The sequence below is a fragment of the Triturus cristatus genome, chromosome 4_2, assembly GCF_964204655.1.
Source record: "Triturus cristatus chromosome 4_2, aTriCri1.1, whole genome shotgun sequence".
NCBI lineage: Eukaryota > Metazoa > Chordata > Amphibia > Caudata > Salamandridae > Triturus > Triturus cristatus.
Genome location: NC_140586.1, coordinates 936,415,080 through 936,442,996, shown reverse-complemented (window position 1 = coordinate 936,442,996; position 27,917 = coordinate 936,415,080). Strand labels below are relative to the sequence as shown.

The following is a 27,917-nucleotide window of genomic DNA, read 5'->3' as shown; positions in this document are numbered from 1 at the left end:
TCCATGACTTCGTGAATATTGACCTAGACTCGGATTGAAATGAGTATAGTTATTGCCTATGTAAGGGCAAAAGGAGGGTCTGTCGTACTTTGCAATTTGGGACCGCGTAGGAGGCAGGGCCCTACCCCTGTCTATCCCGGTATTAGTGAACCGCGAATGATTAATGCGGTATGTACAAGTGCTTTGTGTAACGTTTTAGCTATGAATGCACTGTGTATACGCTATTATACATCACTACGTGGGTTCCATTTTTAGATCGGTGGCCATCTTATGGTTGCCCTCACATAGGCTACATAGCATGAAGCGAATACGGGCCTTTTAGAGCACATGTGCCTTTCCTTGACTTTTCTGTGACCTGGGCAGCTTGGGTCCGCTGCCCCAGGTCAAACTGGTCCCACGAGTTCCCCGTCCTCTGGCCACCTGTGATTAGCATCAGGGCTTGACACACCATAAAGTCTTTTCATCTTACACAAGCCTCCAGCTAATCTCTTTCTCACCTGACTGTCCCTGCTTTATGGCTTATTTTCCAAACAGGAGATGCTCATGTTTATTGGGGCCTATCGATATCTGATGTGGGATCTGAGCCTTGCTGTGTAAATAATTGCGGGCTGGCTTAACTGGAATGTGGGATGGTCATCATGACTCTGCCTTTTCGTTTGTAATATATACATGTAATGGCCATATCGTAAACTAAGGAATGTATGCCTGAAGCAGGATATTCTGTATTTAAGAAGAAGCCCGTTTCTGTGATTTTCAGCAGTCTCCTGAGAACATACACGCTGTTGTACTTCTAGGATACCTGTAATTGGTCTGCAGCCAATAAACTGATCTTTGACTTCACCCAGAAGACTCTGTGTTTCTGTAGGTCTGAAACAGGAAGAACCCCGAAGTCATAGGGTGTGTTCCCCTGCACCGCTGGGCTTAAAATACCCAGTACTTCAAGAGGAACCATCAACGACTTTCTGACTGGACACTGAGACTCTTGGTGCCATAAACCTCACTCAGATCACTCTGGTGGGTCCTTTTGTTGCATTTTTTAGTGGCAAGCAGGGATTTTTTGCAATGTTTCTAACTTGAAACACAGTAGCAGGGACACGGACTCAATGAGTTTATATTTGGCACCACTTTCCAATCGACTAGTTTTGTTTGCAAACGTTGGAAGAACTGCTGTGTCCTATAGACTTCTGAGAATACCCAAGCGCTATCCCTAAGGTTAACATTGGACATGGGACTCCATGTTCTTTGAGACCTCAGCTCGTGCACCAAAACACAATAAATGTGTTTGGCTTTCTATCTCTCCCTTTTTTGCAAACAAAGTGGGTACCCCTGACTAATTTCCTAACTCAGGGTACAAATCACAATTGAGAAAGAAGCATTTGGGAAATGCAATTACAGTAGAGTGGACCGATGAAGTTGCAAAACAAATATATAATCAATCAGGTGAGTATCAACAATATATATTTTTTATTATTTATTTAACAATGTTTTGTAGCACAATGTAATTCATAAGACTTGAACAGATCTCAAGCATGATGCAGGTTTATCCACTACTTAAACCTCTCAGGCGTACTCACTCATCAAAATATATATTTTTGATACTCACCTGGTTGATTATATATTTGTTTTGCAAATTCATAGATCCACTCTACTGTAATTGCATTTCCTAAATGTTTCTTTATCATTTTTATCTCTCACAGGGTATCAGCATCTTCTGTTTATTTTAGCTGCTCCTTTTGTACCTCTTGGTGAAAGTCCAATTCCTATTTAACGTTGTATCTCTGGTTGAACATTGGCCTTATTGTGTCTTTTACTGTGTTGTGCTGTGTCTGATTTCTAATCTGTGCCAGGTCATGCCTTGACTGCTTGACCTTACTACTTCAAGAGTCATTTACTCAAAGGAAGCAAGCTGGTTATTCAGTTGAAGTGCTGTAGCATTGGTGTCCCTGCGGAACACTGTGCCTGCCAGTAATGCTGCCACATCATTACTGACTGATCACAGGACCCCAGGAAAGGCCCCTCAAGCTCCTGCCTGAGAGTACCCTAGATGGAGTGTCCAGGAGAGTGTTTTCAGCTGTTCTGGTCATCACTTCTTCCAGCCCCTGTACCTGACAGTTCTTCTCTGAGAGTACCCAGGTGTAGCATCCTGCTGGGTGTATTCAGCTGGTCTGGTCGGAACTTCTTCCTGCTCCCGTTCATTGAACTGCCCTTGTATCACTTACAGGTTTATTTTCACAAAGATGATCTCTCTGATTCCAGCAGGTCACAGGACCGATCTTTCTTACCATGCTGTAGCCTCTTGTTTCTTCACGCTTCTTCTGCCGTACTTCACAAATAATTATTGTAGTTTGTAACTTTTCAAGCCTCCAAGGCTTACTGACTCAGTTATACTTTTATGTGGCCATTTGGGTCCCGAGTTCAACTGCTTTACACACACACACAGGTTGCCTGAACATTTACAGAAGTCTCAGTATTTCAACTCTCACAACACCTCAAATGATATAATAATTGAAATGTTTCACAGCTGGCCAATATTTACACCACCTCTTGATCCGAAGTCCCTGCAGGGGCATTATTCCAACTCTAGAACAAGATACGGTGTCAGCAGGATTTACTACTAGAACTGGAGTCTGCCAAACTGCATATTGTAAGGTCATATCCAAGCATACACACTTAAGTGAAGTTGATCCTCTTGAGAAAACTCTAGTGCGTCACAAATGTTTTATTCCCATTACTTGTGATCTACCAAACAAGTCCATGCGTTGCAGCATGTACCCTGTATCGGCAATCCAACGGTTCCTCCTTGAGTCTTGAGCTGTTTCCACTCTTTTGTGGTTGCTGATTTTGTTTTTGGAGCCAGGCTAGTGACCTGAAGTTGTATCTTCCAGTGCACTGTAAAAGATGCAACAAGGTGCGGCTGCAGGATTCTTACTTCAAGACTTTGGATATTTGCAGAGATTCTTTCACAAAGATAACCTCAGTCTAATTTAATGACAAAAAGATGAAGTTTGATCTGTCTATCCAAGCAACCGTAGATGAATCCACAAGTAGGCTTCTGGTCCTGATACTTAACCAGAGACAATCAAATCTTTACACCTTGCTTCTTGCTCAACCGTTCATTGGCCACGGAAGACTTGCCATTAATTTCTGCCTCATCTCAGGCAACCAAGCATTCCATGTCATCCCCACTGGGCGCGCAACAGGTCCATAAAGGCTAGGCAAAGGTAGCCCTGCTTTGTGATGATATATTTGCTAACAAGCAAATGCAAAGTTAGGCATTGCTTTACGGTGCCCAGCCCCTCCTGGAACCCATGTTGCACATCCAACAGTAGGTTCTACTCTCTGACCCAAAACAACAAATGCTCCAACACCACCCTCCCTGGGTTTTTAACAGCAGAATCCAACAGGGAGATTGGGCGATAACAACTAGGAGACTACAATTCACCCTTTTTAGGTCGAGCTCTGCAAGACCTGTTGTATCTCTTCAGTGGTGTTTTTGGCACACCCACCGACTGGCATTGGTTGTTTTCTGTAGCAGTCAGAAATGGTGGCTTGTTATAGGTGCATTGTTCCTCCTTCGGGGCTTGGTTCCCTCCCAGGCGATTTCACTTAGTGATCCTTTTGGTCGGCCTTTGCAACGCTTCGCCCTGGCACTTGTGCAGCCTCCTTCCGTTACCCCCTCGCCGCGTATTTTTTTTGCTGAGTTTGGCGACCCTGACAAAGCATTGGGCCCTGGGCAGCTTCTTTTGTGAATATCGCCAATGATAGCATAAGAAGAGAGGACTTGTGTCCCTTTAAATGAAAAGATGTGGCTGCTTTCATTTTGTTTTTGAAATTAGGTTTTTCCTGACACAATTTTCTCAAAATAAAGCTGCTCTCTGAATGATGCCTGTTTCATGCTGGTTGAGTCAGTAATCGCAACAAAGTCGTCCAGCAAGAGGTGATACATGTGAACAAATGTGGATGTGAACACGTGTGAATTCTGATGGGAAAGCTTCACTGCAGATCAGGAGCTCTGGCTGCATTTGGGAAACTGAGTCACATCTCAGTAATCTGTGATCCGTGGCGTGGGGTCATTCTGCACATTCCAGAGAGAATGAACATAGCTGCCAATCATAACCTCTAACTAGAATGCGTTAGTCTCACGCTTGATGCGTGGTGCTTGACAGGGCTGAATGAATGGTGGCATAGGTAATGAGCTTTCATGAAAATAATCACCAGCATCTGCTCAATGCACCTTTGTGTCTCCACCAGCCATCACGTCGGTTTAGCTTTTCATGAAGATATTAAGCTTGAACATATCTTGTACCAGATTTCTTCTGTTTCGGAAGGGTTCAGGCAGTAATAATACATTAAAGGGTGGGGTGAGGGGAGGGCTCTCGGTTCTGCTGTTATTTTAAAATCCCTGCTAGTGATTAGAAGTCAGTCCGCTGCTTGCCATTATGCTTGCATTGTATAACGAGGGAGCAAAAACCAACATTAAGCAGCATTCGCATGCTGGCACGGGGTGCTCTGTGGCCCACAGTTCACTATTGTGTACATTTAGAGTCTGCCAGTGACGTCATTGCTATCCCCAGACCACTTCTGGGGTCGAGAGAGGATGGAAACTTACATTTCACTGCCTGTTTTTCATTACATTTCACTGCCTATTTCTCATTACATTTAAATTTCACTGCCTGTTTTTCATTACATTTCACTGCCTGTTTTTCATTACATTTCACTGCCTGTTTCTCATTACATTTCACTGCCTGTTTCTCATTACATTTCACTGCCTGTTTTTCATTACATTTCACTGCCTGTTTCTCATTACATTTCACTGCCTGTTTCTCATTACATTTCACTGCCTGTTTCCCATTCCATAAACTGAACATTCATTCCGAAGTATATGGGCCTCAGTACGAAATACATATATTGCTTTCAGCTTTGTAGCTTAACCGTCTGCTTTCTAGCGGATCTGTTTGTGCATCCTCATAGCAGAAGTGCCTTAAGTGGCATTTTTGGGTTTCACCTACAGTGCGCATGCGCTGCCAGCGATAGCTCTTGCTAGTAAAAAGGCTTCAAAAGGGATGTTTCAGGGCGCTAAAGAGCGTGGCGTTGCCACAGCACGCACTGCGGCAAAGTAAGTAGAAACAAAACACATTTCATTGGCATTGACTGCGTTTAATCTTGTGTTGCTGTGCAATGTGTCAAAAACAATGACTGACAAAACCAGTCGATCTCGCAAAGGTGAAACCGGTTGGCTTCGCCAATGCTCGATTAAAGAGAGGATTGAGACTTGAACCATGCCTAAAAAGGCTCTTTATTCCAAATTGGTTGTGTAGAGCGCAGGTAGATTTGAGGCCCATAAGCCTAGATCATCTCTCATTATACTTATGGCTAGCTGTGCCATGGGCCTGGCCAGACCGTTTGGACCGGTTTCGCCGCCGGGGTAGGATCAACTCCTTGTCTCTACTAGAGAACCGGCACTAGAATTCAGTGTCGACGGCAACCGGTACTGTTATGGCCTGGACTATAAATAACAAGGGTTACACTTGATTAACTTTATTGACACCAGAGGTACCCCCACATTTTTTAGGGTGCTGTAAGGGTGGTCACTTTTCACTACATGTGTTGGGTGTCCACCACCAAAAAATGTGTAGGTAGTATTTCTATTAGGTCCTGAGGAATTGCCATCTAACTGATAATAGGGCAAGAAACATGTTGACCTCACATTTCAGCGTATAATAGCACAACATAGGGTGAACATACGCGATTCTTTTTACTTTTAATTAGGGGAGGAACAAAATTCATTAAAATTATCTTGATTGGAATAATTTTCCCTATTTTAACTTCACTATACACTTCCACATTCACCTACACTAAGACCCTCATTTACACTTCACCTGTCGGCTTCGGAATAAAGAGCTCCGTTAAGTAGGCCCCATCACGGGCACCTGATCGGGCATTGCAGCGCCGGCCCGAGTAGGAGCAGGCCCGATGATGAAGCAAGACACCTTCTTGTCAGGTGTGTGAGGGTCTTTTTCCAATAAGGAGATCACTCTCCTGCTTTTTACTGGTGGTTGCTTTACAGTTAGTATTTGTCTTTTTTCTTGTTGTTAGGAACTGCATACTCATTGTTTATACATATCCATGGGCCTGGCCCACATGAATCTCCGGCAGAGCCAAAGAAACCAGCTCTTTGTTCCAAGAAATCTCGGCTCGGTCAGTCCAGGCACCAATGAATCTGATGAACTCATAAGTTGTATCGAGCCATCAGCGTGTACTAGGCTCTTATTTCACCTACGTCCTTTATTAAACCCCATTGAACTCCGACAAACCCCAAGAAAGGCTTTATTAAAAAATGCACATTTTGCTTCCAAAAACGTTTTGTATTTGTTATAAAAATATTTTTGTCAGTGCCTTTATGTGATCATATACCACATTGCCACAGCTGATGTTACTGGTCTGTTTACATTTTGCAACTCTTTGGCACTTCTTAATTACCTTGGGGAATGTTTCATAACAATGTCAAATTATACAAATATTGCATGCCACTATATCACCAAGATACGTATAAAGCGAAGTATATATATCTACTCTTCTTAACTTCACATCTGATTTCTGCAATGAAAGCACGGTAGTCAAAATAGGGGATGCAATATTTTTTCATGCAATATATAACACGAGATATAGTGACCCTCATTAAGTATTGAAAAATGAATGACTGGTTGATTTAACTCATGTAATGAGACAAACATTTATGTATTTTCAGAGAGCTGTTTAGTATTCTGATTGATTATGTTACACTGAGGTTTAATGAATGTATTTTGAAATATACAAAAACAAACTTTATTAATTCAATTCTCGGTCCAGACAAAACAAACCAAAAGTCACCATGGTGGCAACAAGCAGAAAAAACAGGTCCCCCACATCAAAGGAGAAAGCTACCAATTTTTCTGGAAATAAAGTTTACACTTTTTCAACTGTAAAGTCTTGTAGGTTTGTCTTTGAAAAATGAAGACACTGTTGGCTGGTACGTGATGCCATCTCAGAATGTCTGGCCGGCATTGCACAATGTCACTGAATGGGCTCCAGCTGTGCCACCAAAGGTACTTTTGGCAAGAAAAAAACACTGTATGGGTGAGAAACCTCGAATATAGTGAAGGGTTTGTCTCTGGGTGGAAGAAGTGGTGCACAAGAGGGGGCTTGGGTGGTCTCTCCATCACACATGGAGTTAGCTTCAAACCTAAACAAGCATTTGCAATTCAATCAGTCTCGTATTACTGAAAGTTTGAGCTATTGGCGTTGCTAATAATAATGCAACTCCAATAGCTCAAACTTTCAGTAATGTGAGAGATATTGCATTGCTATTTTTTTCTATTTATTTATTTTTTCAAGCAATCACGGCACCCACGCTCATTGTTTAAAAAATAAATAGAAAAAAACATTTGCAATGCAATCGGTCTTGCATTACTGAAAGTTTGAGGTCTTGGCGTCACTTCACAGTCTGTAATGACTCCCTGCCGGCTTTAGCATTATTACTATTACAAGCTTTACATTGACCATTCAAACACAACATGCGTTGTTAGAGCTAAGGTACTTTTGATTGCTAGTTGCACGTGTTCTTTTTTTTCTGTGAGTAGATTTGTACATATGGCCCCTATTTCTTCCAGTGTCTTATTGCGCCTACTTCTGTTTGTGCTGTGTTAGTGCTGAGGTGGTTTTGGTAGCTGGTAGTGCCCATGCTCTGGTTTGCTTTGTGAGTACTTTTGTACATGTGGTATTTCTGGCCTAAAGCCATTATTGTGGATCCTTTAAAAGTTTTCTTGATGTTCCAGCTCGGCAGACATCTTTCTTTAATGATTTTTCTAGTTTGGGTCACATTTGAAGTCTGTCCCCCTGATTCAGAGGTGGTGGATAGGCCTCTGTCTGCCAGTGGAGCAGAGGTAATAACCACCCACCACGATTACAGATCTCCATAACCCGGCAATAACTATGCCTTCAGATGAGCCTCAGCAGCTGCTCTGAAAGTACTGAAAGTTTACTCGGTGGCTGCCATGTTTCACACGGCCACTCAGCAAACTTTTTAGTGTTTTAGTAAAACAAAATCAACAGTGACCTTCACACCCTGGAAGTTCTTTACCATGGAGTGGGGAGTCGTTTTTTTTTTTTTTCCTTTCTTGTGTCTACTTGGCCCACCAAGCTTTTCCTTGGGGTTCCAAATAGAGGGGGGTGGATGTTTATAATCGTTGCTCTGACTTATTGTTTTTTTTTTAAGTTGACTTTCCTCGATAATAATGAGCAGTGCTTAAAGCTTAGATAAAGTTGTGATTGAATCACGATGCGATGATTTGTTCCTCAATGGGTCCCTGAATTGAACTGACCACATAGTGTTTCTTTGATGGGATCGATCAACGCCTTCATGTTTGTCTTCGCGTCAGGCTCATTTGGATAGTCAGAACGTCTCTTTGTCTACAATCCGTTCTTGCACTAAGTCTTCTACTTTTAAGAGCGACCTGTCAGCAGCTTTGTGTTTATATTTGATGTAGCAAGTCAGGAGCACAAAGGAGTAACTTGAATGTGGAGTTAGAATAAAAGAGAATCTTAGGCCTCACAGTCTCCATATGCCTTTTGTCTTAATAGAAACTGATATTTAGAATGCAAATGTATTAGTTTAGTAAAAAGTGCATCGAAGAAGAGTAAAACTTAACGTTAAACTGACACGCATTTAAATGTGCTAAATACCAATCGGCTGTCTCCGTTATCTATGCAAGCCGGAGAAAGGCCTTGAAGCAAGTTTTCTTTAACTAGAAGTGAATTTAATATTGCTGAAATGTGCACAATGTGATTTAAAAGCTTGACCTTAAAGCAGCATGCTTCAAGATGCTGTCTTAACTGCAGAATATTCCGACTTGACAAATGTGTTATTTTCGTAAGTAACATTTTATTCTTAAATGTCATGAACGTCCTATTTTCTTAGATGTCACATAATGATGAATAGAATAACTTGTGCATCTTAAACAATAATGCATGATTTTTATGAAAAACTCCATACCTGCTTTAGATTCCTGTCCCACTGTTATGAATAACAAATTGAACCATTGGATCGATTCCTCCCTGGACCTAGTCATAACTAGGAAACGCATTCATAAAAAACTAGGAATAACCCCTCTCCATGGAACTCCCCGAAGATGCATGAGTACAAACAAACCTGCAAAAGACTTGAGACAAAATGGAGAAGAAACTACAACACAACAAGTAAACTGAAATACAGGGAATCCATAAAAATGTATCAAACCGAAGTGAAGGAGGCACAAGCATCCTACTATGAGGAAAGAATTAACTCTGTTTCAAACACACCACGCAAAATTTTTAAAATTGCTAAGCATCTCCTAAAACTACCGGTGAGGGATGTCCCCCTTGAGGGCTCGCACGCATGGTATGATGCACTTGCAGAGTTCTTCTCCAATAAAATCAAGGATATCTACAATTCCTTTTCCCCTCCCGCCTCCACTGTTAATCCGCTGTCCGTGGAGAACTCCGTGCCCGGTGAGCATGCTCTCAAAGAAATTCCCTTGATGGACATGGACATCCTAGTGAACATCTGTGCCTCAGTAAAATCCAGCTCTCCTTGTGACCGGGCAGCCCCTCAATTCCTAAGCAAGGCTGGGGAAGTAGTCCTCCTGGTGTTACTAAAGCTGATTAACTCCTCCATCTCAACTGGATTAGTACCACCACTTTGGAAACACGCCCTGGTGAAGGCGCTATTGAAGAAACCAAAACTTAACCCCGACATTCTTGGGAATTACTGCCCTACTTCCCTCCTTCCCGGGTTCAGTAAAATGCTAGAAAAGCATGTTAATTCAGTTATTTCCACCTTCCTCGAATCTCACAACATACTTCACCCCTTGCAAACCGAGTTCCTCCCCCAAAATGGGACTGAAACCTCGCTACTGGCAGTGGTTGAAAAGGCCAAAAAGATTATCGACAAAGGTGGATCGACAGCTATCATCCTTTTGGACCTCAGTGCCGCTTTTGACACTGTTAACTATGACATCCTGATCCATAGACTGAGGAATGTCGGACTATCAGGCAGTGTTATCACCTGGCTGCAATCCTTTCTCGAGGATAGGACCTTCCAAGTCTTTGAAGGGGATAACATTTCAAACCGGATCACACTTGGCTGCGGCGTCCCTCCGGGTTCTAGTCCCTGAGCCCGACGCTGTTTAATATCTATATGAGCTCCCTGGCACAGATTGTCCTCCCTTTTGGGATAGAAATTGTCACCTACGCCGATGACACCCAATTATTGGTGGCCTTAAATCATCCAGAAAACTCCTCACCCTGCCTAGGCCCCTGCCTAGAGAGTTGCCAAATAGATGGAATCCTCCAGCCTTAAATTAGATGGAGATAAAACGGAACTTATGATGCTGGGTAAGTCACCCACATTTGATATCGGTTCAGCATGGGCAAGCTGTCTCGGCTCCCCCACCCACGCCCAAAGATCAGATCAAAAGTCTCGGCATGTGTCTAGATCGGTCACTCACATTTGATCATCAGGCGTCGAAACTAGCCGCGTCCTGCTATGGCATCCTACGGATGCTCCGTAAAGTCCTTCCGCTCCTCCCCTTTTCAGCAAGGAGATTCATGGTCCAGGTCCTGATCCTCTCCTGCCTCAACTAAGGAAATGCTCTGTATCTAGGAGCTGCAGGGGCGACCATAAACAAACTGCAAGTTATTCAGAACTGTGCAGCACGCATGCTTCTTAACATCTCCAACAGCCACTCTGCAAGACCTGCCCTGAAAACCTTGCACTGGCTCCCAATTGTGGAAAGAATAAAAATCAAGTCCCTATGTATTGCTCATAAATCTTTCTGGAAGAAAGGACCCCATCCTCCGATCCATCATCTCCCCCTACTGTCCTAACAGATGCCTCCGATCATCCAGTCTCTACCTAGCCTCGGTCCCCAAAATCAATAGAAGGAGAAGTGGTGGCCGGTCTTTCTATTACACTTCCGCTAAGCTCTGGAACACTCTCCTCCCCTCCCCTGGGCCTCCCATTTACATTCAGAACCCAACCTTCTTTCCTTCTGTAAGCGTCTGAAAACCTGTTTTTTCTAAAAACCCACCGACTAAGCTGGTGTGACCTGCCCTGTATCTCTACTAGCGCTGGGACGCCTTCTGGTAGCCATGCGCTCTATAAATATCCTTAACATAACATTATTTTATAGAGGTGGGTGAGCCAGTGAAGGACGCCTGGCTTTAGCCCAGCTTGGAGTTTACTTGGATCCTCGGGCCAAAGCAAGCCAAGCCACTTGTCTGCCTCAGGAGGCCTTCTTTAGGGGTGACTGACATATTAAAAATCATGTTTTACTTTGCCACACATGGTGAAGGCAGAGTTGAGATCAAGCAGTTTACACTCTTCTGCAGTCTCCAATGGCAGGCCTCTTGTTAGTAGTTTACTTGGGCTACTCAGGGTGGCACAAATAGTGCTTCAGGCCCTGGTGACCCCTATAACACCCATGCCTGGGTACCATTGATACCATGTACTAAAGACTTATAAAGGTTTTAAAGTCCTTGCCAATTGGGGATGCCAATTCACATATAGCAACTTCAGCCTACTCCAGTGTACTTTCAGAGTCATAACCTTCAGCTTCTGGAGCAAATGGTGTGGGGGTGACCATCCAAAAAGGGTACTTTCCTCCAGATGATGACGGAGGCAGTCTTGGGGCCTGCGTCCTGTGAGCCCTATCAATATTAAAGCATGGGGATAGCTCTCTGTCTAGAATTTATGTTTTAAACCAGTCTCCCCGGTTTGTTTTCCTTCTGCACCCTTCGGCAGTCCCACCAGCCGCAGATTATTTCTGCATGATCGGCCTTCTGCATCTTCCATGGAGTGTTCGAGGAGTGTTGTCGGCTCATTCAGTCTTTTAAGCTCGTGTAGGGGCGCCTGCCACATCTTGCAGGGAGGAAATGCGCCCCTCTGCCTCCATAGCTCACGATGATAAGTTGCGCAAGTATTCACCGAGGAACGAGACCCCTACCCCATAAATCTTGTCTGTCAAGTTTTTGTGGTTCTCTTTGATCACTTGGAGTACTGCTGCTGGGGAAACAATCTCTTCCTGTGGTAGTAGGGAAGGCCCAGTGCTCCACCCTCTACTGACCATCTATGTGTCACCGGTTTGGTGTATTTATCTATCTGTCCCTGGCCCCCTGCAGCCTTCTCCTTCACCATGTTGGCAATCGAATATCCAGTATGAGTATTTACTGCCTTGGGCACTCACATGTCCTCAGTCTCTGCCCCAGGACAATTGGTTGCCACCGTTGCGGTGCAGGGCCAGATCAATGCCACTCCTCACCTCTGTGTCTGTCAGCAAGGAGTAGGCCGTCATTATCCAGAGTCATCGCCTGGTTGGTCCTCTTCCCTTCTAGTCTCCCACAGTGGGTCAGAAGTGTTGTGAGGGGAAGGCCGCCTCACGTATATAGGAGGCAAAAGATGAGAGAGGTGCCTATCCACCTCTCGCAGCCCCAACGGAGTGTCAGTGGGTGACTGCCACCCTCACAGTCTACTCCGAGGTCTTGGCAGGTATTCTCAGCCCTGTCTCCTCTCTCAGGGGAGCCAGCAGCAGTGGGGGAGAGAGCTGAGTTCCACCCCCCTGTCCCCATCCGCCGCAGCAGGAGTCTCCGTGGGATGACCACTCCTCCTCAATGTCTGTTCAATGGCCGCTGCCCGCGTTTTCGACCCCCTTCTCAACTCATGGTGGGTCCAGCAGCAGGACGGAGTGATGGGGACAGGTAGCTAGCCACCAGCAAGGGCTGATCCCTCTCCAGAGGGGCAGGATGCTGGAGGATATACATGGCTGGCGCAAAGCCCGTTTGGATTGCAGCTGCCAGGAAAAAGATCTTCAATTAGTGTAGTGTAGAGACCACTGATAAGTTTCCTATATTTGCTCCATTTGTCTCAGTAGGAATTAGTAGTAGAGTCCGAGATAATGTTTGACTCTGGAGGTCTTCAGGGCACAGTTCAACTGCTGGTAAAGCTGGAATTTGGAGAGGTCGAAAACCTCCTGCAGAGTTTCAAAGGGTTTGAGGGCCCCCTCAGGAAGGACCTAGCTGCTACATCTGGATCACCTGGTGTGTGACGATCTATTCCTCCTCAGTGGAGTCATCGTCCAACAGCAGGAGTAATCAGCTGTATCATCTATATGGGGACAATCTTGAAGAATCAATTCCCATGCCTGAGTGTGGTCTGGACTCCTCCGCTCCTTCTGTGCTTCGGCTTTTAGCTTTGTTTCTTCGCATGTGGTCCATTTGATTAGTTCTTTTCCCCACTCTTGGAGTGAGAGTCCCCTGAGGGGTTCCAAAATAGGGTTATCTCGCATTGTGCAAGAGCCAGGGCTATATCTGCACATCCTGAGGAAATCATATTGGCTTTAGGTTTAGGAAATTTGCCTAGGAGGCAAGCCGGTGGGGAATTAGATTTGACTATGTTATGCCCTGTTGCGTCATTAATGTAACTTATCTCCGTTTCCCAACTTTTGATCCAGTTTATTTTGTACCTGAAAAACGCTTTAAAGTCTGATTTGATGGACATGAGTGCTGGCAGCGAACGTTCTGGGGAGGCTAAAGTGAGGAGTATGTCGTCCTCTTACAGCATAATTTCCAGGTTGCCGACTTTAGTTTCAGTTCCCCAAATGTCTTCTGAGCAGTATTGGGTGAATGTGAGGGGCTCTGGGGCTATCAGGAAGAGTATGGGTGAAAGGGGACAGCCCTGCCTCATGCTGCGTCCAATGGGTTTCTTTCTCTTCCTTTTGCTCTTCTCCTCTTCTTTTCTTGTCTGCCATCTGTTTGTTCTCATCCAAGTGCGCACTTCACATTATGTGTTGTATGCATGCTCAGAATGTAGATTTTCCTAAGTTTAAAGATTCAGAAAGTCTAGACTATTATGCATTTTATCCCTAGCTTTATCAGCATCCAACTTAAACAGTTACAAAATGACTGCACTTCCCAGAGCCCATTGGAAAACATGACTACGGAAAACTGCACCTGGTGCACCATCAGGGCACACTAGATCTCATAGTTAATCCTCCCGTGCATGCAGCAAGTCCTCTTCTCTGATAATGCGCATTGAAAACAAGATGCATAAGCTTTTCTGTTATCAGTTTCTATGGGTTCTAAATTGTAGTGTTTTTTTCAGTGTTTTACAAACGTTTAAAACATTTTTGTTTTATAAAAATTCACAGGGCTGGTGTTTATCCAAAGAATGTTGAGTTTATTTCCTTCTCTTGCTCGTCTCTATTGTCATTTCTAATATCCATCTATCTTCTCCTAACTCTCTTTTTTGAATTTGCTCTTTCAGGTAATGTTTCAGTGTTTTGCTCACCTCCAAACCTGTCTCATTTCCCATTGATCGCTTTCCAGCAGTCTAGTCCCAGGATGTGCAGGATGGAGGTATGTTTGCATCTCATTATCTCATAAATATTTGATTGCAGCTGGTGAAAGTTTTTTTATTTTTTATTCTTTTAAAACACCAACAAGCGGAAACTCATTGAGGGAAACAGGTTGCAGGGAGCATCAATGACCTAATATATGTGACATACGTAAACACATCATGGTTTGGCAGCATTGCCGTTTACATCAGTGTCAGAGCAAGATCTGCTAAGGTAAAGGGTGACCACAAGGTGAGGAGGATGGTGAGGGCTACAAAACATGGCAATCCTAATCGCAGACAGTGCATCAATAAAACAATAAATTATAAGGAAGTAGGTGTAAGGGGGAGGCTGCAGGGAACACATAAGGGTAGATCAACATGATGTCTAATCCATGCCATCAGCCGGCGCGGCTCCCGTCCACAGGGGAACAGAGATGGATGAAGAGGATCATATACATCATACTTGGGTACAATTGTACAGAAGTTATGCATTCATGAGGTCCCGGACATAGTTCCTTCATGGTGGTGGAATGTTGTTCTTGGCTTCTAGGTTAAGGATATACATATCCCAGTTTCCCCCATCCACTCTCCCCACTGCTCCACTGAGTAGCATGTGTAGTGTGTTGGCCTCTGCTCATGCACAGTGCAGGACAGTATGCAACCGCCTCTTAGTGTCCAGCACAGAGGCTGCTTTCCAAGACATTTCTATTTGGTGCTTGAAAAGTACGTATGCAAGGTCTGTAAACTGGTGTATGTGTTTGCCCCCTTTGCTTTAGGGCAACGGCCTAGCAGGCAGGATTCAGGAGTAGGTGACAGTGTATGGTCTGCGAATTCCACTATGGTGGCTGTAACCTCGAGCCATGACACCTGTAGTGGTGGGCACTCGACACACCATATGTTAGAAGCTGGCATCAGCCAGTTTACAGCGCGGGCACTCTGGTGTCGAATCAGGAAACATGCGCTGGATATGGTGGGGGAAGAGATAACTGTGATGTGTGTAGTTAAACTGTGTGAATTGGAATCAAGGGTTCAAGTAACCCTTCGCAACATGTTGTAGCATGCGCATGCATGACTTGAGCGGTTGCGGGATCACAGCGTTCCATCTAGCCAATGCAGTCCCCGTGTGCAGGTGGTGAAAGGTTAATGGTCGGCATTTAACACACCTTCCTGTTGCCCTGTTCTTCAAACAATCGTTAAATATTGTCTGAAGTGGGCACCTCAGTGCTGTGTTATTGGAAGCCAGCGTCCTACTACCCAGTTCTTTATCTTAGAATACTACTGAGCTATAAATGTATTATTTCTGTCTGATCTGGGCCTGCACCCGCTCTACCTGTCATAGAGGAGAAGCTGCTGAGGAATCACCACGCATGCTGTTAGTTTCAGGCTCTTCGATCGCAATGCAGTAACAATCCACTATCCAGCTACCTCACCTATCACTTGTTGACTCTGTCCCTGCCTTGGACCCGATAGGGAGCTCAGCTGCTTATTGGTTAGGTTTGGCTGTACAAATACCACATGAATAGCACCTTTTTCAATGGAAGAACACTTTAGTTAAAGCAAACTCTGCTGTTGTGTAACACAGCTGAGATAGTAGAGACCCTTGTGGCCTGCAGCACGCTTTGGATCATTTGCTGGTGTGTTTCACACCATGAATTAATTTGATTTTACATTGTTGAGCTGTGACTATGGCATTTTGTGTGTTTTTGAAAAGCAGTGCTAAGCATGTGGGCCTTTGTAAAAGCTGTGTAGGGACTGAGTACTTGCGGGCATGTGTAAGAGTCGCAGAAGGCACTTTATCCTTGTGTGATGTGCAGTGTGCGCTGTTCTGGTGCATTCTCCATCTTGTGGAAATAATGAGCGCACCTCAGTAGTGTTCCATTAAATGTGGCCACGGTGGTTTGTACAGGTGATGTTGCAAAGCGTGAGTAGGAGGAGAGACCTATGGAAAGACATGGGAAATACATGGTTGGAAAATCTTGTTCACAGGCTTTGGGCTGGAAAAGGAATGTTGACAGCAGGGCTATATTTATTTATTTATTTATTTATTTACGCAACTTTTATAGCGCGACAAATACCCGAAGGTGTCTCGGCGCTGTAGAGCAACTGGAATCTATCATCAAGTCATCCTCTTACTGATTAAACAGCCATGTTTTCAAGAGCCTGCGGAAGCTCATCAGATTCGGGGCAGTTTTGATGGCTAGTGGCAAGAGGTTCCAAAGTTTTGGAGTGGCCACAAGAAAACGCCTGTCTCCCCAGGTGACCGATCTTGTGCGTGGCACCGGGAGGAGACTGTTATTGGCCGATCTTAATTGCCTCCTAGGAGTATACAGCTGGAAAGCTTCAACCAGGAACCTAGGTCCAATGCCATGTACAGCCTTATAAGCAATACAGAGGGCTTTAAACTTGACGCGGCTCTCCACTCTCAGCCAATGAAGCTGACGAATACCAGGAGTGGTAGATTTGCGACGAGGGATGTTGAGAAGAATCCTAGCAGCCGCATTCTGAATAGATTGCAGCTTCGTTGTGACACGCTTCTGGGTGTGAAGGAGCAGTGCATTCCCGTAATCTATCCTGGAGAAGACTAGGGTAGAGACCAGGGTCTTCCCAGCTGACGGCGGGAGATAAGGCAGCAGCTTCTTGATTTTTTTCAAGATGAAAAAAGATGACGACACAACCTTGTTGGTGTGGAGGTCGAAAACCAACTTATTATCAAAGATCACTCCCAGATTTCTGGTTTTTTCTACTGGGACAGGTGGAGGGCCAAGCTTTTCTGGCCACCAACCAAAGGACCATTCAGGGGAGAGTCTTCCAAAGGTCATGATCTCGGTCTTATCCGAATTGAGGCGAAGGCAGTTCAAAGCCATCCAGCTACTAACCTCAAGCATAGCTTTCTGAAAGTTGGCTGCTACCGTGAGACCATCCTTATGGATGCCCAGCACCAGCTGGGTATCGTCTGCATACGATGTAAGCTGTATCCCATAGGCCTTTATTATCCTCGCCAAGTCCGCTACATAGATATTAAAAAGCATGGGACTTAGCGAGGAGCCTTGTGGGACTCCACAAGGGAGTGCAGAGATAGGGGAATAGAAATCTCCCAACTTTACTGTCTGGGTACGGTTTGCCAGGAACGATGAGATAAGATCCCTGGCACAGCCGTTAATCCCCAGAGCAGTGACACGGTCGACCAAGGTGGCATGGTCGACCGTGTCGAAAGCTGCTGACAGATCCAGAAGGATAAGAACAGCCGCCCCTCCCTGGTCCATGATCACCCTGATCTCGTCAGAGGCCTTTATCAAGGCAGTCTCTGTTCCATGCCCTTTCCTAAACCCAAACTGCGTATCGTCGAGAAGCTGGTGAGTCTCGACGAACTCTGAGAGCTGTCTATTCATCAGGTATTCGCATACTTTGGCAGGAAAGGGCAGGCACGCGATCGGTCTGTAGCTTACAACAGCTATGGGATCTAAGGAAGGTTTTTTCAGGAGGGGTTTTATGACAGCGTTCTTCCATATACTTGGAAATTGGCCTGTCAAAAAAGCAGTATTGCAGATCTCCATGAGAGGGCGGGAAATCACTTCTGTGAGTTTAGACATCACGGATGGGGGACAAGGATCCAGTGGGGAGCCCGATTTGATGGTAGAGACGATTTTAATCACATCCTCATGTGAGGCGGGTAGAAAGCATGGAAAATGGTCATGGTTGTAGTAAGACAATGCTTCTTTCCCGCTACCACCTCTGCACTCAGTTCCAGAGTTATCTTCAAAGGAAGCATATATATCTGCAACCTTTGTGATAAAGAAGGCTGCTAATTCGTTACAGAAAGCCTGTGAGGGCTCCACTTCAGGCCCGACAGGGGGGGTAGACAAGCTGGTGACAACAGAGAAGAGTTCTCTGGCCGAGTTAGCAGCGGTCTTAATTTGTGCCGAGAAAAATTCGGTTTTTCGAGCCAAGATTGCCTTTTTGTAAATCTGGAGGGCATCTTTATAAGTTTGTCTGGCTATGGGGCAATAGACCTTCCTCCATCGCCTTTCTAGATTTCTGCAGTGTTGGCGATGTAGTCGTAAATCTTCATTGTACCAGGGGGCCGAGGGGGATACTCTGTTGGGCTTCGTAATTTTCTCTGGGGCCACTAGGTCAGCGGCGCTTCGAATCCAGTCCTGAAAAGCCGAGGCCGATAGTGCCGGAGTATTTCCACCCTGAGGGCGGGAGGAAGCCAGGGAATGTAGCATCTGAGGCATATCTGCAGTTTTCCAGGCACGAGTGCCCATTCTGGTTCCCGGCCTGGAGACTAAAGGGGCAACAGGTCGTATGTCTATTTGAAAGATAATGGCCCTGTGGTCAGACCAAGTAATTGGGATGATATCTAATACAGATATACCAGGGTCATTCGTGAATAGACCATCAAGGGAATGTCCAGCTTGATGCGTAATGCCCTTGACTAATTGGTACAACCCTAAGTTGGAAAAATCAGCTGTGAGTTGGGCAGTATCGGAGTTGTCCTGCTCTTCCAAGTGAAAATTAAAATCTCCCAATATAGTGTATGTATCAGAACATATAATATTGTCACTTAGGTCAGAAAGGGAGGAAAGAAAAGAATTACGGGAGCCAGGGGGACGATAAAGTATGACACCCTTTAGTGCCTGCTTAGGGGTAATGCTAATGGCAAAAGCGGCTGATTCGCAGTTAGCCGAGTTTATAGGATCAAGTGTGGTACGATATTTATCCTTAAAGATAATAGCAAGGCCGCCACCTCTTCCTACAGGCCTATCATGTCTGACAACACTGTACCCAACCGGAGTAGCATTACAGAAATCCGGACCAGACCCGGCATCTGCCCAGGTCTCAGTAGCAAACAGTAGATCCAGATCATAAGTGACGATAAATTCATTGATATAAAAGCTATGACATGGAAGTGAGCGCGTATTGATGAGCGCAGCTCGACATCCATGCGAAGCTCTGTTCACTACAACATAAGGCCTGCCATCCTGTAGGCCAGAATGGGCAGGAATGCTGGATTGGGGGAGAAAATATCCACAGCCTGGACACACAAATAATCGAGTAGCCATCGCATCTTTCAAGGGGGCCGTAGTACAGGTCGGACAGATCTTACCAACATGCAACTCTTTTAAGTGCCGGGAAGAGTACATCAGTCGGGGGGCAGGGGTTATGGCCCTGGGCCGTGTCCGGCCGCGGACGGGCGCAGACGGGCTTGGCTTTGGCGCGGCTTCGGCGCGCGCCCGCTGCGCCAGCCCGCTGCGCCGTCTGAACATGGTACTCATTATATAGAACGTGAGGAGGGTGGGAGGCCAGCGCGACTAGAGCGCAGCCCCAGCCCACACCCAAGATGGCGCCCGCCGCCGCCTTCCCCAAAACAAAAGCGGTAAGGCGAGGCAAGAAAATGATAGTGCAGCGTGAGTAGGTGTCAGTGTGCCTGCTCTCAATTCCCAATTAATCACCGTATTTTAAAAGTCCCCCAAATTATTTAGCACTTAAAAATGTTTTTGCTTAAAAACGCTACTTTCTGATCAATAAAACGACAGGAAATGAATGATACACGCAAGTTTGCTCGCAGCCCTAGTACTCCCGACTAGGGAGAGCTCTGAAGGCTATAAGTGAGGTGCAGGCGAATAAATGTAAGTAAAGGACCTAACTTTATGGTTGAAAGCGTAGAGGGCAGCCGAGGTGTAGGAGGTATGGACAGAACCATTTGACTTAAGAGAGGTTTTTAAGAGAGTGTTTCAGGTACTGGGCATGGTCCAGGAGTGAAAGGGTGCTAACAGGCATCGGGGCACCATCTTTGCACTCGCTGCACAGACTCACCACAGCTTTTGACTCCTAGGCAGCCAGGCTGGTGTGCTATCTCAACCAGCACTAAAGTTAGAGGTGGGACAACTACACAGACTAGCCCAGCTCAATCTCCTAGTCCAGCCGGAGATCTCCCACCCCGATGTTAGATGTGGAATGAACAAACAGCCTGTAGCTCAGTGTCAATACTGGCAAACTAAAAATAGCCAAAAAACATTTGAGAAAGGTAAAACCAGACAGTAAATAAAATCAATAAACTGATGCTCTACAGGACTATGTGGGAGTAATTGATTTATTTAAAGTTTTACATAGCGTGAACATGACACAAGACAGTATCCGAGTGAGAGAAAGAGGCAAGGCAGACAATAATAAAAAATACTAACAATCACAGTAACAATACAGGAAGGAGCAGTATCCAAGTGGGGGAAGAAATCCTATTAGTCTAAAATAGCGCTACATAAACGATTAGGGTGAGAGAAACCAGTGGTGGCTGGCAAGAATGCCAATTGGAGGGGCGGGCAAATGAGTGGGGGCATAAAATAAATACAATACATGAAATACATTTTTGAAAAAAACAACTGCTTGCGCAGGCTGATCCTTCTCGCACCGGTCCTCTTCTTTTCCAACGTCACATCCAGGGCCCCAGCTAACCTACTTAACCAATCCATGCACTGCTCTCAGCATGATAGAAGCTCCAGGATTGGAGGGAGCGGTGTGTCTTGGGGCTCCAGAGGACAGTAAAGGCATGTGCAGGCTATCAACCCATCTGTCTAAGACGGCTGAGTTGAGAGGTTTATAATGCGTATTTTAGGCTGCCCGTCACAAGGCGGCCATCCAAAGAGACATGCGCACTATAAACTAGTGCACAGGAAGCCCACCACTGCTGCCACTCGCAGGCCCCGCCCTTTCCTCAGTCAGTACGGGGGGGACGAAAAATTATATGGTAATGAATTAACTTCATTATCATGGTTTTTTTTGTCTCTGGGGCTTTTCTGGGGGCAGTTAAGTGTGGTGACGCTCCTTCCCTCCAATGGAGGAGCCGCCCGCAGAGACACAGGTAAGACAGGCAATAATAAACAATAATAACCATCGCAACAACAGTATCACGGGAGCTAGAGCAAGAAAGTGTTCGTCAGTAGCACTTTCACGTATCTTTTGAAAGATGCAGGTGAAGAGTTAACTCGGATTTCAGATGGTAGGGAATTCCAGATTCTCGGGGCGTTGCCAGAGTAGGCTCGATTGTAAATTTTCTTCTTGAAATTCTGCGGTTTCAACAGTAAAGACTTGGTGCTTCTTGAGGTTCTCGAGTCACCAGGCAGCTCCAGTTTTTGTGCAATGTGCCTCTGGGTGTTGGAGTGTATGGGTTTGTGTGTCATGCAGGCAATTTAAAAATGAATCTGTGCCTCGTAAGGGAGCCAGTTTAGTCATTTCAAATAAGGTGTGATGTGGTTATTGCATTTAGATACAATAATACGCCTTGCAGCTGAGTTAAGGGGGGCCCTAAGGGGGGCCAACTTTGACCTAGGAAGGCCGCAAAGGGTTCGATTTCCATAGTCCAGCCTGGAAAACACTGGCTGGACATCTCGTGTGAATATCTAGGCATCGATATCCTTAGTAAAGATAGGCCTCAATACAAATTGCGAGCATTTTACCACCCTCAAGGCGATAACCTCTCATCCACTGAACAAATTATGGAAATCGACAGTGGAGGCAGCCTGAGTGATGGGAATTTGCTTGAAGTTGTAACTGTTAACTGCTCTAGGATTGGGCCGAGGATCTCAATGTGGATTCGACTGAAGCAGGGAGGAGTAAATATTGTTGTCGATTGAGTATCTTTCATCCTGATGGGTTGGGTGAAGGCGTTGAGGTAGGGAATTGTCTTCCAGGTCAAATGAGGTGACGTTGCGATTGCTGAGATCCCATTGCATGTGCGGGTGACATCCATCAAACTTGTATGTTATTGAATTGCTAAATGTAGTGTCTATTCTTACCCATCGGCCTGGTGGGACACCAACAATTAGCGAGATCAGAGGTGAGGGAGATTAGGCTTTGAACCTCAGCATTAAGTTGATAAAGCTTCTGAGAGATCTCAGTGAGTTTGGCGTCATTAGTAATGTGGGAACAGGAGGTTGTGATGTGGGCCAGGAGGCCAGGAGAGACAGTGCTCCGGTTTATGGTGTTAGGGAGAAGCTGAGTTGGGAGAACCACGGGAGGGGGGAATAGAGTTGGAGTCATGATTGTGGAGTTCGGGTGTGGGACTCATAAACTGATTGATGAGTAGATAAGCGCCATGTTATTGGTCATGTTAGGGGGTTCCGAGATAGCAAGTGTCATGGTTTGGTCCAGAAAGTGTGTCACAGATGCATCAGTGCTGACAGCGGGGGAATGTTCAGAGGTCAGGGGTAGAGATGAGGTGAAGGTGTTCGTATCGAGTCAGTGTATTTCAGTGTTCGCTGCTCTAGGGGTGTGATGAGGGCTCAGGCTATTATGACGAAAAATGTCGGTTGAAACAATCTGCAAGGGTAATGGTAAATGAATGCTGTTGGGTAATCTGATGAAGGTAGATGGGAAGGAGGGGAAAGGGGTGGAGCAATACAAGTAGTGGGAAGAGGGGAGGATACAGACCAAGGTACCCATGGGATGACTAAAAGGCTAGGATGGGCTTGGGTCAGGAAGGAAACTTACTCCATCACAGAGAGTTTGATGAGTGAGGAAAATTTTATCAAGTCTAGGTTGCAATCAGATGTTTGGATGAGGATAATCCCATTATTATAAAGGGAGATGGTTGCCTCTGCTCGGCGAACAATAGAGGGGGTTACAGAGAGTCTGAGACCGTGGGGGGCTTTAGTGGATGCAGTGATCCGAAGCAGAGAGCAAAGGGCTTTCCTCCATTGTGCTGGTCTTTTAGTGAAAAAGATAAGGTCACTTATGGTAGGTCCTTTATTCGTGCAGACATAGGGGGTGGAAATAAGGGTTTCTGGGTGAAATTTGAGATGCCTGTGTTTGAAGTTCTTGAACACACTTTTAGATAGTTTAGGGGGGTATATGATAGTGTAGGAATTACAGCCGTCTGGAACAAGTTTGGAGTCTAGTGATCTTCGAGAAAGTGAATACATGGCTAAGGGCTCCACATTTCCAGAGTGGAAAGAGGGGAGGGACCAGAGTACTACATGCTCATGTTCAGGGAAGCTGAGGGGAGTCGAGGAGAAGGGGGGGTATGGTCAGATGAAGGAAGGAAGGGATGGAGCAAATCATGGGGTGGTTGGAGGAAAGTTCCATGACTCCGTTCTACAAAGACAGCCCATTAAACAGCAGCATCATGACAGAAGATGTCCAGAGAGAAGAGGGTACTCTTTCTGTTTTGGGCTTCCCAGCTTTATATGCATTTGATTACTAGGTGGAAATGAGCAAATCCTGAAGGAAGAGCCCAGCTGCTAATATAAAAATGGGACGTTGAAATACATTAGGTCAAACTAGATTATGCAATTAGGAAGATAGAATACGGATTAGAGGGATGGGGGATGGGATGAACAGTGGCCTAGGATGCACTTGGAAATTCGATAGACCGAGCCAGTACGGAAATCTAAGCAGAATTAGTAAACAACATCATTCTAAGATGGCTGCCATCTTGGAAATACTTAGAAGCTATAGAACTAGGGCTGGGCGGAATTTGCGGAATGCCTCTTCGCGGAATTTTGAAAAAAAATTGTTGAAAACGAGCGCACAACCTGAGGGACCGTGTGCCCGGGACTGGGGTCCCTCGTGCTTGGGCAGGCTCCCCTATCTCCCTGGCCTGGCTGCGTTGAGAAGCAGGGACCGGCCCCGGGCCTCCTGATGTTTGGTCAGGGCCTGGGATCCCACGTCCTGCGGCCTGCCAAGTGTCCATCTGCCCGGGACAAGGGACCCTGGTGCAGAGCCCCGGAGCCCTGCAAGGGCAGGCAGGAGCCCTACCGCTATGGCTCGGTGTGGGCAGCTGGGAGTCCTTTCGGTCCCGGCCATCTGGTCGCACCTTTCCCTCGGCCATCTGGTCGCGCGCAATGCTTTCCAATGGGGTGACCAGATGGCCGGGCCGGCCTGGAAGTCCCGATGAGGGTCCATTCGCCTCGCGGATCCCAGCCAGGGCTCCAGGAGGCCGGGCGCGTCCGCGCCTAGGGTCCCCTCCGTCACTCGGAGCGCGAGGGTTACAAGAAAGGTGGGTAGCCTTCCACCGGATTAGTAGGGGCAGGGTATGCCGGGACACCCCTCCTGGGGATTGCGGTTCTCAGGCGGGGACCAGATGGGCCAAGCCCGGACGACACTTCCCCGGGGCGTCGGATGCTCCCTCCTCCAGCCCGCGGCGAGGCAAAGTGCCCAGGACGGGCTCCATGGGTCCCCCGGGCGTCCACCGAGGCCTGCAGCCCCAAAGCCCTGCAGCCCTGGAGCCCTTCAGCCCGGAGCCTCGGAGCCCTGCAGGCCCGGAGCCCTGCAGGCCCGGAGCCCTGCAGGCCCGGAGCCCTGCAGGCCCGGAGCCCTGCAGGCCCCGAGCCCTGCAGCCCCGGAGCCCTGCAGCCCCGGAGCCCTGCAGGCCCGGAGCCCTGCAGCCCCGGAGCCCTGCAGCCACCGAGGCCTGCAGCCCCGGAGCCCTGCAGCCCGGGAGCCCTTCAGCCCGGAGCCCTGGAGCCCTGCAGGCCCGGAGCCCTGCAGGCCCGGAGCCCTGCAGCCCCGGAGCCCTGCTGGCCCGGAGCCCTGCAGGCCCGGAGCCCTGCAGCCCCGGAGCCCTGCAGGCCCAGAGCCCTGCAGCCCCGGAGCCCTGCAGCCCCGGAGCCCTGCAGGCCCAGAGCCCTGCAGCCCTGGAGCCCTGCAGCCCCGGAGCCCTGCAGCCACGGAGCCCTGCGTGGGCAGGCGGGAACCCTAGCGCGAAGGCTCGGGGTTGGACAGATGGGAGTCCTGTCAGTCCCGTCCATCTGGTTGCACCTCTCCCCTCGGCCATCTGGTCGCGCGCAATGCTTTCCAATAGGGCGACCAGATGGCCGGGCCAGCCTGGAAGTCCCGATGAGGGTCCATTCGCCTCCCGGATCCCAGCCAGGGCTCCAGGAGGCCGGGCGCGTCCGGGCCTAGGGTCCGCTCCGTCACTAGGAGCGCGTGGGTTACAAGAAAGGGGGGTAGCCTTCCTCCGGATTAGTATGGGCAGGGTATGCCGGAAGACCCCTCTGGGGCTGGCGGTTCTTTGCCGGGGACCAGATGGGCTACGCCCGGGCAACATCCTCCCAGGCTTCACTCCTCCGGCCCGCGGCGTGGCAAAGTGCCCAGGGACGGGCTCCACGGGTCCCGGGCAGTCCTACCCCCGGGGCGCCTGGGCCCGAGAGCTCCGTCGGTCCTCCCCGTGCCCGAGTCCCAGCCGCTTTCCCCCAGCCCCCGGGAAGCAGAGAGCCCACCGAGCCCATGGTTAAGGCGGGAGCCCTACCGCTATGTAGCCTTCCTCCGGATTACTAGGGACAGGGTACTCTGGGACCCCTCTCGGTCCTCAGCCGGCAGCTGGACGGGCCCGGATGCTGCCCCGGTCCTGTCCCGGGGACTGCCGCGTGGCAGGGTGCCCGGGACAAGGGGTCCGGATGGTCCGGGGAGGCTTCCCCTGCGCCTGCGGGCCTGGGAGCCCCGGCTGGCTCCAGGGGCCCAGCCGGGCCCCGGGCCCCGTCCCCCGGCCTGCGGCACTGCCAAAGGCCTGGGACGGGGTTCCGTTGTGTCCGGGGAGCCTCCCCAGGCCTGTCTGGGTTCATTGGCCCCTGGGGGCCCCGGGGAGGGCGGCCTCCCCGCCCCGGGCTCCGTCTGGGGTCCTGCCACGTGGCAGGGTGCCCGGGGCGGGCTCCGGAGGGCCCGGGGAGGCTTCCCCTGCGCCTGCGGGCCTGGCAGCCCCGGCTGGGTCCAGGGGCCCGGCCGGGCCCCGGGTCGGGGTCTCCGGCCCTGGGCCCCGTCCCCCGGCCTGCGGCACTGCCAAAGGCCTGGGACGGGGTTCTGTTGTGTCCGGGGAGCCTCCCCAGGCCTGTCTGGGTTCATTGGCCCCTGGGGGCCCCGGGGAGGGCGGCCTCCCCGCCCCGGGCTCCGTCCCGGGTCCTGCCGCGCGGCAGGGTGCCCAGGACGGGGTCCGGAGGGCCCGGGGAGGCTTCCCCTGCGCCTGCGGGCCTGGGAGCCCCGGCTGGGTCCAGGGGCCCGGCCGGGCCCCGGGTCAGGGTCTCTGGCCCCGGGCCCCGTCCCCCGGCTTGCGGCACTGGCAAAGGCCTGGGACGGGGTTCCGTTGTGTCCGGGGAGCCTCCCCAGGCCTGTCTGGGTTCATTGGCCCCTGGGGGCCCCGGGGAGGGCGGCCTCCCCGCCCCGGGCTCCGTCTGGGGTCCTGCCACGTGGCAGGGTGCCCGGGGCGGGCTCCGGAGGGCCCGGGGAGGCTTCCCCTGCGCCTGCGGGCCTGGGAGCCCCGGCTGGGTCCAGGGGCCCGGCTGGGCCCCGGGTCGGGGTCTCCGGCCCTGGGCCCCGTCCCCCGGCCTGCGGCACTGCCAAAGGCCTGGGACGGGGTTCCGTTGTGTCCGGGGAGCCTCCCCAGGCCTGTCTGGGTTCATTGGCCCCTGGGGGCCCCGGGGAGGGCGTCCTCCCCGCCCCGGGCTCCGTCCCGGGTCCTGCCGCGCGGCAGGGTGCCCGGGACGGGGTCCGGAGGGCCCGGGGAGGCTTCCCCTGCGCCTGCGGTCCCGGGAGCCCCGGCTGGGTCCAGGGGCCCAGCCGGGCCCCGGGTCGGGGTCTCCGGCCCCGGACCCCGTCCCCCGGCCTGCGGCACTGCCAAAGGCCCGGGACGGGGTTCCGTTGTGTCCGGGGAGCCTCCCCAGGCCTGTCTGGGTTCATTGGCCCCTGGGGGCCCGGGGGAGGGTGGCCTCCCCGGGCTCCGTCCGGGGTCCTGCCGCGTGGCAGGGGGTCCCGGGGCGGGGTCCGGAGGTCCCGGGGAGGCTTCCCCTGCGCCTGCGGGCCTGGGAGCTCCGGCTGGGTCCAGGGGCCCGGCCGGGCCCCGGGTCGGGGTCTCCGGCCCCAGGCCCCGTCCCCCGGCCTGCGGCACTGCCAAAGGCCCGGGGCGGGGTTCCGTTGTGTCCGGGGAGCCTCCCCAGGCTCGTCTGGGTTCATTGGCCCCTGGGGGCCCCGGGGAGGGAGGCCTCCCCGCCCCGGGCTCCTGCCACGCGGCATGGTGCCCGGGGCGGGGTCCGGAGGGCCCGGGGAGGCTTCCCCTTCCCTTTCCCCTCGGCCATCTGGTCGCGCCTGTCCCCTCGGCCATCTGGTCGCGCAAGCCCCTTCGGCCATCTGGTCGCGCACGTCCCTTCAAACAGAGGGGACCCTAGGCGCGAATGTACCCGACCTCCTGGAGCCCTCGCTGGGATCCGGGAGGCAAATGGACCCCCTTCGAGACTTCCAGGCAAGCTCGGCCATCTGGTCGCCCCATAGGAAAGCATTGTGCGCGGTAATTTTCCTCCGGATTACTAGGGAGAGGGTCAGTCGGACCAAAGTGATGTTTGGCGATTCTGAATCGGGGGAAGGCAGACCCGGGGCCTGCCCGTCGGGGCCCCCAGGGGCTCGGGTACGCTCCTGCCTATCAGCCCCTTCCCGATGGTCCTTTCTCTCCGAGTTTTCTGGGTCAGAGCCCCGTGAGGTCCGTGCATCCCGAGACAGGGGAAGGCAGCACCCGGGCCCGCCCGAAGCG

The 27,917-nt window shown here is 49.5% G+C and overlaps 1 protein-coding gene across 1 annotated transcript in view; it reads left to right on the top strand.

The window, feature by feature from the left end:
• Window positions 1–27,917, top strand: part of LOC146838967 (uncharacterized) — a 158,401-nt gene that overhangs the window by 118,407 nt on the left and 12,077 nt on the right. Inside the window, exon 3 of the mRNA XM_085603003.1 lies at window positions 14,336–14,427. The gene's annotated coding sequence lies outside the window, so the exon portion shown is untranslated. The remainder of the gene's footprint in view (window positions 1–14,335; window positions 14,428–27,917) is intronic.